This window comes from Microtus oregoni, unplaced genomic scaffold, assembly GCF_018167655.1.
Source record: "Microtus oregoni isolate MIOR12 unplaced genomic scaffold, Mior012 000007F_ref0000211, whole genome shotgun sequence".
NCBI lineage: Eukaryota > Metazoa > Chordata > Mammalia > Rodentia > Cricetidae > Microtus > Microtus oregoni.
In genome coordinates this window covers 59,347,375-59,356,971 of record NW_024543066.1, presented here as the reverse complement: position 1 = coordinate 59,356,971, position 9,597 = coordinate 59,347,375, and the positions used below count along the sequence as shown (strand labels likewise).

Below are 9,597 nucleotides of genomic sequence, written 5' to 3'. Positions count from 1 at the left end.
TTATCGTCTCCTTTGAGTGGCCTGTGACACCGAATGCTGTGGCTGCGGCTAGCATCGAGCTAGAGACTTCCTCTTGCTGCAATGACAGAAAATACTCCTGTTTTCTTCTGTGGTTCAGTTGGCTAGTGAGGGTGTGTGATGAGATGAAGGTAAAAAGTTCCGTCCTCGCCACTTTCATTTTCTTTTTGTGCTTTTGTTCGCAAGACATTTTCATTGCCTTCCAAGTCTTTGCTGTGTCTGGTGCACTTCGAGAAGCTACGACCAGCCTGGCCTACACAGTGAGTTCAGCCAGAGGTACACAGTAAGACCCTACTCAAAACAACAACGGGATAATCAAATAAAAAATAAAAGTTAAAAGTCATTCCCTGGGATCCTTTCAAAGAGCCAACGAGGAAACCCGCTGCACACAGACTCTGAAATAACAAAACAGGCACCGCAGTCACCGGCAGTCTCGGAGTTCTTCACAATGGAGGCATTCTTTTTTTTTTCTTTTTTCTCTTTTTTTTTTTTTTTTGCCATTTTTCTGTGTCAATTTGAATTAATTTGGTTCTGACATGAGCTTTGGTTCCCATTCTTGTCCCCATGTCTTTGACCAATGATCTAAGTTTTTCTGGGGGTGAGGGAGCCCAGTTGCCCTATTTTAGTGTTTATATATTTTACTTTTTAAAACTTTCATTAATTTTTTTCTCTCCTTTGGAGGTGTATTTTCTAAAACTCTTAATACTTGCTATAGGGTTGTCTGACATCCTTTTGTTTTCCACAGACCATGTTTAAGTGACATTCTTCCCTTTCCAATTTAAGCAGTGTGTCATCTCTCAGTGAAATATTTCAGCACCTCCGGAAATGCCCTTCTTTAGATGAATTATTTTTTAAAGTAGGACCTTATGTAGCCCAGGCTGGCCTCAGTTCCTTATGTGTAGAACATGGCCTTGAACTCCCCATCTTCCTGCCTCAGCTTTTCCAATGTTGGGATTTCAGGTTTATGCCTGAATTTTTTTTTATCAATTTTTAGAAGATAAATATTATTTTAATAAGTCTTTTTCTATTCTGCCAGCCAGCTCCCAAATAATGATATGGGTTTATTCATTAGGAGAGCTCAGCCTACAGCTCAGGCTTGTCCCACTAGCTCTTAGAACTTAAATTAACCTACAATTGCCCTGTGACTTCTTACCTCTCTTCCATCTTGTACCTTCTGTTTCCTCTCTATGTCCTCTGATGTCTCTCCAGAGCCTAAGTTCATCTCCTCTTCCTCTCTCTAGCTGGAAGTCCCACCTAACCTCTCCCTATCTCTCTTTCCTTCTCTCCACCCCCCACTCTTCCTGCCTAGCTACTGGCTCTTTATTAAAGCAATCAAAAGGCACCTCGGCAAAGACACATCTTCACAGTGGACAAAAAGATTATAGCATAAAAGATTATGTTATAGCATAGGTTTTCCTTGCTGTGTCCTCTTTTACATGCCGTCAGATGGAGTCTTAGGAATTGCAGAAAGAAATCTGACATGCGTTTCCTCTCTGTTCCTGTGCATATACAACACTGTTTTCCCTGGAGTTGACTACAGCCTGTCTGGGGCTTATTCCGCACAATGACTCCTGGACTGAGTTTCTCAAGTCTTTGCATCTCTTCCTTCAATTGCAACAGGCCCAGACCTCCGTTAGCCCACTCCGCTCGTAGACAGCTGCGCTTGCCAAAACGAAAACAATGACCTAGTCCATCAAAGTCCACAGGTCTGAGAAAGTCTATAAATGTACGAACCTTGCTTTTCAGATTCTGTGGTTCTGCTTCTGGCGAACTGTTCTTGTTAACTTAGGCGTGTCACCCCAGAATGAGGTTTTTGTGCTTAAAAGCTCACCCTGAGAAAGGTTCCATCTACACTGGGATCCTGAACACCCAGTGTGGTCACCACCAGCTCCTAATCATGACTTCCTTTCTTGTTTTTGTTTTGTGAGACAGAGCTTTTCTTGTGTAACAATTGTTATGGAACTCATTCTATAGATCAGGTTGTCCTCAAACTCACAGAGACCCGCCTGGCTCTTTTCCCCAAGTACTATAATTAAAGGCCTGCACCACCATGCCAGGCTTACTAATGCCTTTCTATTGGTCTAAACCCACGTCTGAGTAGTGTTGGAGAAGGGGTTGCTTGTTGGTTCCCGGCTACCTGGCTAGCTTAGACCCGAAATAATCACGTAGAAACTGTATTAATTAAATCACTGCTTGGCCCATTAGCTCTAGCTTCTTATTGGCTAACTCTTATATTAATTTAACCCATTTCTTTTTATCTGTATATTGCCATGTGGCTGTGGCTTACTGGCTAAAGTTCTGGTGTCTATCTCTGGCAGCTCCATGGTTTCTCTCTGACTTTGCCCTTCTTTCTCCCAGCATACATCCTAGCTTTCCCTGCCTAGTTCTGTTCTTCCCTGCCATAGGCTCAAAGCAGTTCTTTATTCAATAAGCAATAAGAGCAACAAACTCTGGTGTTTGAGAAGGACTTCCCACACCAGAGTAATCTTCTCTGGCAGATACTCCACACTATAATCTTTGCCATGGCTGGGGTTTTCAGCCATTGTTTCTTCAAATATTTTTCCTTCTCCTCTACCCACAGTTTTCATGAGGCCCAGTTTTCCCATATTAGATCACTTAAGTTTGTCTTAGAATTCATGAATCTGTCCATTTTTAAAAATTCTTTTTTGTCCTTAAATCTCAGTTTGAATATTTTTTTTACATTTTTAAGTTTTTTATATATGTATAGGGTTTTGCCAACATATATAAATGCACAACCCATGTGTGCCTGATGCCCTAGGAGGCCGGAAGAAGGCACCAGACCCTGAGACTGGAGTAAGAGTTATGGGTGACTGTGTGGATGCTGGGAATTGAACATGGGTCCTTTGGAAGAGCAGTCAGTGGCCTTAACCCCTGAGCCATCTCCAGCCCCAGATTGGACATTCTCAATTGCTCAAGGATATATTTCCCTGATCAGGTGGTCTGCGATGTGTAACTTGCGACTAATCCCTCTAGGGAAGCTGCCTTCTCTAACATCTTACTTTTAATCTCTGCTGTCTCCCTTGGTTGATTTTACACATTCTGAATCTCGTTTTGAAGATCTGGACCTATGGAATTTAGGCATAATAACTGAAAGTCCTGTCTCCTAATGCTAACCCCAGGACATGTCTGATTCTGTTTCACTGATGGAAATGGCTCCCTGGGCCTTGGCATGCCTGGTATTCCATGGTTGCTTCCCAGTGATGATAACTGAGTCCTTGGGGTTGGCACAGGACCAGAGAAGACTGACTGAAGTCAGCCCACCTCCCTCCTGCAAACAGCTTGTCCAACAGAAAGGGGAAATTTGATGGTCCCAGACATTTGTTCCTCATCTTTTTCCTTTTTCTTTTCTCTTTTTTTTTTTTTTTTTTTTGACAGGGTCTCTCTATTTTGTAGCCCTGACTGACCTTGAACTCATGGAGATCTGCTTCCCAAATGCTAGGATTAAAGGTGTAAGCCATGCCCAGTGCTCTTCTGTTTTCTTTATGACTTGCTTTTGTCTGTGTTGGATGTGGGGATGCATGTTCTCTCCGTACAAGCAGAATTATCATGCTGACAACCTTCTCTATTATTCCTCGGATTGGTTATTTTCCTTGTTGCTTTGACCAAACACCTGACATTAGGAAAATTAAGAGAGGAAGGGTTCTTTTGGGCTTACAGTACAAGGGGACACAATTCCTAATAGAGGTGAGGGCAGGATGGTGCCTGAGATGTACTGAGTACAAACCAGGAAGCATATGCAGAGAGGAAGTAGGCTCAGGCTTCGTTCACACCTCTCCCTCTTCCTGTCTACTCCAGTGGACTGAAAGTGAGGCCTGCCCGAGAAGGGTGTTCCTCCGTCTGTTCACACAGATAGGGTGTGGTATAGAATTGTCCCCAGGATCTACATCCAGGGTGTTTCCACGACGTCTGAACTGAGCATGGTTTGGACACTGGCAAACTTAAAGGGAGGCTTTTCAGAGCCACGTACGAGTTTGGAACCGGAATTAGCATTTCCTTTCTAATGAGCTGAAAGTCATGCCCCGAAAGTCCTTGAGTGGCAAATCTGGCCCAGATTTATCACAGTCTAGCATGTAGGAGGACATGTGTTTCCTCGTCAGGACTGGAAAAATCAAAAAGTCATGAGGAAAACGTTTACATAGCTGTTTTCAGTAAAAATTCACTGAGACACGTGGTTTCTCTCACGTTTTCTCAATGTGCTGTCACAAAGCCTTCTTGAGGATGCATTGGTGGTTCAATGGTAGAATTCTCGCCTCCCACGCGGGAGACCCGGGTTCGATTCCCGGCCAATGCAACTTGTTCTTTTCTCCTCTTCTGCCTGCCACCCTCGCAATTTTTCTGTGCGACCAGAGAATGGACCAGTACTCTATCCTTTCAGACTGATTTTGGAAATGTTAACAGTGAACTTAATTAGCAATGGCTCAAACAGCTAAGTACTCTCATTTGTCAATGAGTACCGGCACAAATTTGTGAATATCGAATATCGCTACCACAGCTTTAATTAAACAGAGTCTTCCTGTTTCCGTTCAGACACCTTACCCTGAGGTTTTTATTCTCATAGCAGAAGATGACTTCATACCGATATTCTGGGCAGGAAAAAGAGACTAGGATGGGCAGGCAGAAGGTATGCAAACAGTTTGTTCAGGGAAGAGTACCATCCCCAGAGGCTTCTGCCTATCTGCTCTAGACTGTAACTGAGTTATAGGGTAACACCAGGCTGCAAGAGATCCAGAAAAGGGAGGTGACTGTCAAGTTTATTGGGGTTAAAATGGACTGTAAATCTGGATGTGGTAGCACACATTTTTAGTTTCAGCATTCAGGAAATTTAAACTCAGCAGAGACAGGAGAATCTCTGTGAGTTTGAGATCATCCTTACCTACATAGTGAGCTCCAGGCCAGGAAAAACTGAAGAGTGAGACCTTGTCTTAAAAACCACAACAAAAGCCTTTCATGTCTAGGAACCCTGTCCCTAAAAAGGCAAAAAAAAAAATTCTCCACCACCACCACCCAAAAACAACAATAACAAAAAAGTAAGAAAAAAAAGGAAAAGAAAAAGAAAAAAATAGTGGAATGATTTGGAAGGCTTTTCATTTCTGTGGATCCTGTCCTGGTTTTTCTCAGCATCCCTGAACTGCAGTTAATGGAGCCAAATAGAAGTCTCAGAGCTGGATGTCTCTCACTGCAACCATCCTTTCTGATGACAATTTTGTAGAGGACAGCAACTAAATAGTATCCTAAACGCAGACTTGGAAAAAAATAGGTTAGAAGACACAAACCGCAGAGCCCTAGGACTATTGTAATGCCAACTACACACTTGGTTAAAACTTACAGTCCCCATCAGGATTAACTCAGCATTCTCTCAACCCACATAAGGATTCTCTTCCGACCTCTACGGTACCAGTGTTACAACTGAGAAGTATTTCATGTACAAAGTAGGCAAAATATTCATACACAAAAGCTTCAAAAGCAAAACCTTTGTTGGTTTGTTTTATTACGTTCTCATTCCAAGCGTTACAGACCAGAAAAGACAAACAAAACTAGGCACTTGCCAGTGACAGAAACATCTTTACCGTCTTTGGGGGACGTTAGGATTGCTTTCGCTCCTTTTGTACACATCAAACGTACGCCCACACAGGACGTTAGATGGAACTCGGATTAATATGACCACCGCAAGGAAAAGAAAGCAAGGAGAAGCGCATCCACAAGAGAACACGTGTCGAGCAGTGCTGTAGTTAAACATCAGCCTCCCCCCCCCCCCCCCTAAACCAAATCAGACCACCTCTTTTTAACTACAAGGAAAACTAGGGGAGAGAGCGAACACAGTTCCCCACGGCCACAAATTATGCAGTCCAGTTTCCCGCACTTGGGAGCAAAATCGCAGAGCTTAGCACACCCCAAGTGCAATGGGTGAGCCTCAGCCTGGGAAAGCCCACCCACCTGATCATGGTTTCTCTCCTGCTTTCCCCCTCCCCAGCCCCGACTCAGCCCCACCCACCCTGTGCTCTGAACACGCAGTCACTTCTCCGCATGCGTGTGCTAGCTTTCTTGGACGCACATTTATGTTCTAAGTCTATCTGCCACGTACAGCCCGGCTTTTCTTCCCGCGTCGTGAGAAATCTCCACAGTCTCCAAAGAGATGCAGACCCTGAGGCTCATGCGCGCCACTTACCTGCAAACATCATGCCCCTCTCGCAATGGGTGCTGCTTTTAGTCTGTGGGTTTACCCTCATGACATTTTCGCTATTTTATTGGCTCATTGGCCGTGATAAATTTTGAAATTTTGCTTTAAGGTTTACAGCACCACCTTTTACTTTCCCACAGCCTGTGCTCAAGGACTGTTCTTCCTTCCCCGTGCTTATGCGGTTCTTACCGTGAAGTTTGCTTCTTCCAAGTTTGTAGACCCCACAATTTATTGTTACTATTTTTGTCTAAACAGTCAATTTTTAAACTTTTTGTTTTATTGTTTTAAGACAGGGTTTCTCTGTGTAGCCTCGGCTGTCCTGAAACTCTCTGTAGACCAGGATGACCTCGAACTCAGAGATTCTCCTGCTTTTGCCTCCCGAGTGCTGGGATTAAAGGCCTGTACCACTACTTCCTGGCATCAGTAATTTTGCCCCCAAACAAAATTTCAGTAATAACCTCATTTTTTTTCCTTTCTTTTTTCTTTTTTCCCCAGAGACAGGGTTTCTCTGTAGCTTCTGAGCCTGTCTGTCCTAGAACCAGCTCTTGTAGACCAGGCTGGCCTTGAACTCACAGAGATCCACCTGCCTTTGCCTCCCAAGTGCTGGGATTAAAAGCCTGCGCCACCACAAATGCTGGTAAGAGATGTGTAGCACCTTGCCTGACTTCCAACAGTAATACTGGTGATAATAAATACAGGGACCACATCCATGTCTGTGATGAGAAAATATCTAGATAAATGTGCTTCGCTCTCACTACAAAGAGAACATATTTATCTGAGAAGTTGTTGATGTCAATTCTCGAAACAGGAATGGCAGCACCCACATTAATAATAACGACAAATACTAAGAAAACATTTCTTCCACTGAGTCCTCAGACTCCACGTCTCAGCCTCAAGTGTCCTTTACTATTTGGGACCCCGTGTGAAGCCAGTGCTCCTACCAGTCTGCTTTACAGTCTAGATCTTGTCTGTGATTTTTGCCGGGGAATAAGGCAAGTAGACAGAATGACAACCATATTTTTTTTATCTGCAGATTTGTTAACCATTAAGGAAGCCAAATAAAAGAAAATTGAACTTGTCAAGCTAACAGATGCTCTCAGGACAGTTAGCAATGGACAGAGATCACCTCTGTTTCCAAGTCCTAACAATAAACTCAAACTGGGGCCATCCTCTCCTCGTGCTATGGGTTTGAAACCACAGCAATACAATGTCTGGGCTTTCTCTGAGGGTGCGGGTAGGTGAGGGTAGGTGCGGGTAGGTGCGGGTAGGTGCGGGTAGGTGCGGGTAGGCGCGGGTAGGTGCAGGTAGGTCATTATGGCCCGGAAATGTGTTGCTCCCTAAGGTGACGGCCATTGCTTGGTCTCAGCTCTGGGCCTGAGATCCTTTTCCTTGGCCCTGTTTCATCTCTGTTGTTAAAAGTGAGGCAGCAAGATGTGAGGCATGGAAACCACAGACATGACATCTGAAGCATCCCACAGCCGTGAATGTGTACACAGGAAGGATGTTTATTAGAGAGAGGAAAAGACACGTGCGTGCACAGGCCTGGGGAGAGCTGGTGCTGAGAAGAAAATACGGAGTGGGCGAGTTCAGCTTTGAAACCGCCTAGCATATGTGCATACTGACGTGGCTTACATAGCTGTAGCTTCTGCAGGGTAGATCAAGATCACACAGGCTTTGAGGCCCTGGATGGCTATGTACGTTGCCACAACACTTGATGGTGCGTGCCTTGCTTTGGAACCCAGAAGTGCCAGTGCTTCAGGTGTCTAGACATTTTGGCAGAACTATGGGTGATAGAAATGATAACATTTCACCCTTATATTTATTATGAAAATTGGGAGGTTAAAGGTAACAGATGGGCAGGAATGGGGCATCACGTCTAAGAAGACTACTTCCTGCTGATGTGTGGGCGTCAGACAGTTGGGATGCTTGACCACGTCTTGGGGTAGCTGGTTACTTCAGGGTTTTCTGGTCTTTGGGGAACTGGCTGACAGGCAGCTTGGACCTGACAAGATGCTGGCAATGCTGAAGATTTTGTCTAGAAAAATTTTTCTCCTGGTGATAAAATTTGAGATCCTGGTGATTGAGGGAGGAAGGTCCCAAGATGGAAGGTGGGGGGGGGGGGGTCCCCAGAGTCCCCAATAAAAAATATATGGCACAGACCTAAACCAACAATTCTCAACAGATGGATCTTAAAATGTCTAAAAGACACTTAAAAATGCTCAAGTATAACATCCTTAACCATTAGAGAGATGCAAATCAAAACTCTGAGATTCCATCTTATCCCTGTAGGAATTGCCAAGGTTAAAAACAACATTGACAATTTGTGCCTAAGAGAATGTGCGGTAAAGGAAAAAACAAACAAACAAACTCCTCCATTGCTGGTGGAAGTGCAAACTGACACAGCCACTTTGGATACTAGTATGGTGATTTTTCAGAAAATTAGGCAGCTATCTACCTTAAAACTCAGCAATACCAGTTTTGCACCTATGCAACAAAGATGCTCAACCAATAAGGACATGCGCCAAACTATGTTTATAGCAAAATTACTTTGTCATAGACAGAATTTGAAAACTACCCAAAATGCACCTCTTCTACAATATGTTAACTGAGAGGCATCACCCTTTACAATAGCCATAAATACCATAAAATATCTTGGAGTAGCTTTAACCAAACAAGTAGAAAATTCTATACGATAAGGATTTTAAATCTTTCAAGAAGAAATTTCAGACACCAGAAAATGGAAAGATTTCCTATTCTCTTGTGAAGGTAGAACCAACACAGCAAAAATGACAATCTTACTGAAACCTACAGATTCAATGCAATGCCCATTAAAATTATAGCAAAATTCTTCACAGACCTCAAAAGAACAATCTTCAACGTTGTAAGAAAAAAATACTCAGGGTAGCCTAAACAATCTTATAAATCCTGTAAATCAAGGAACTTCTGAATGCATCACAATCCATGGTTTTAAACTTCACTACAGAGCCACAGTACTGAAAACACATTGAGAAGGTATGAGGATCAAAAGAACTGGTATCAGTTCACCTTGGGTATGAATCCACATGCCTACCAACAGCAGATTTTTGACAAAGAAGCAAAATTGTGAACTGGAAAAGGAAGCATATTTAACCTGCTTGTTTATTTTTAATTGTCCTGAAGCTGCAGCTTTCTGAGGCTACTTTTTCAAACCTGCCTTTCAACTCCCTGCTGAAGCCAGGCCACTTGGCAGGGGGCAGGACACAGGCTCCCTCCGTCTGCCAGTCTGCCATCACAAGCTCTGGTGTGTATAGTCATACCGATTTTAAACTTTGTTTTTTTAATTTTAACTTGTAATCGTAAAATTAGGAGAATTCCTGAATCCTCTCCGCTGTTCTATTAGA

General features: G+C 43.4%; 2 non-coding genes across 2 annotated transcripts; one reads left to right on the top strand and one right to left on the bottom strand.

Moving 5' to 3' along the window:
* The first annotated feature begins 4,259 nt into the window (after nt 1–4,259).
* Trnag-ccc lies at nt 4,260–4,330 on the top strand. Its single transcript has one exon. It is a non-coding gene; the product is annotated as a tRNA-Gly (tRNA).
* A 1,509-nt stretch (nt 4,331–5,839) lies between these two features.
* On the bottom strand, nt 5,840–5,998 carry LOC121451163. The gene has a single exon (XR_005974694.1). It is a non-coding gene; the product is annotated as a U1 spliceosomal RNA (small nuclear RNA).
* Between the last annotated feature and the right edge of the window lie 3,599 nt (nt 5,999–9,597).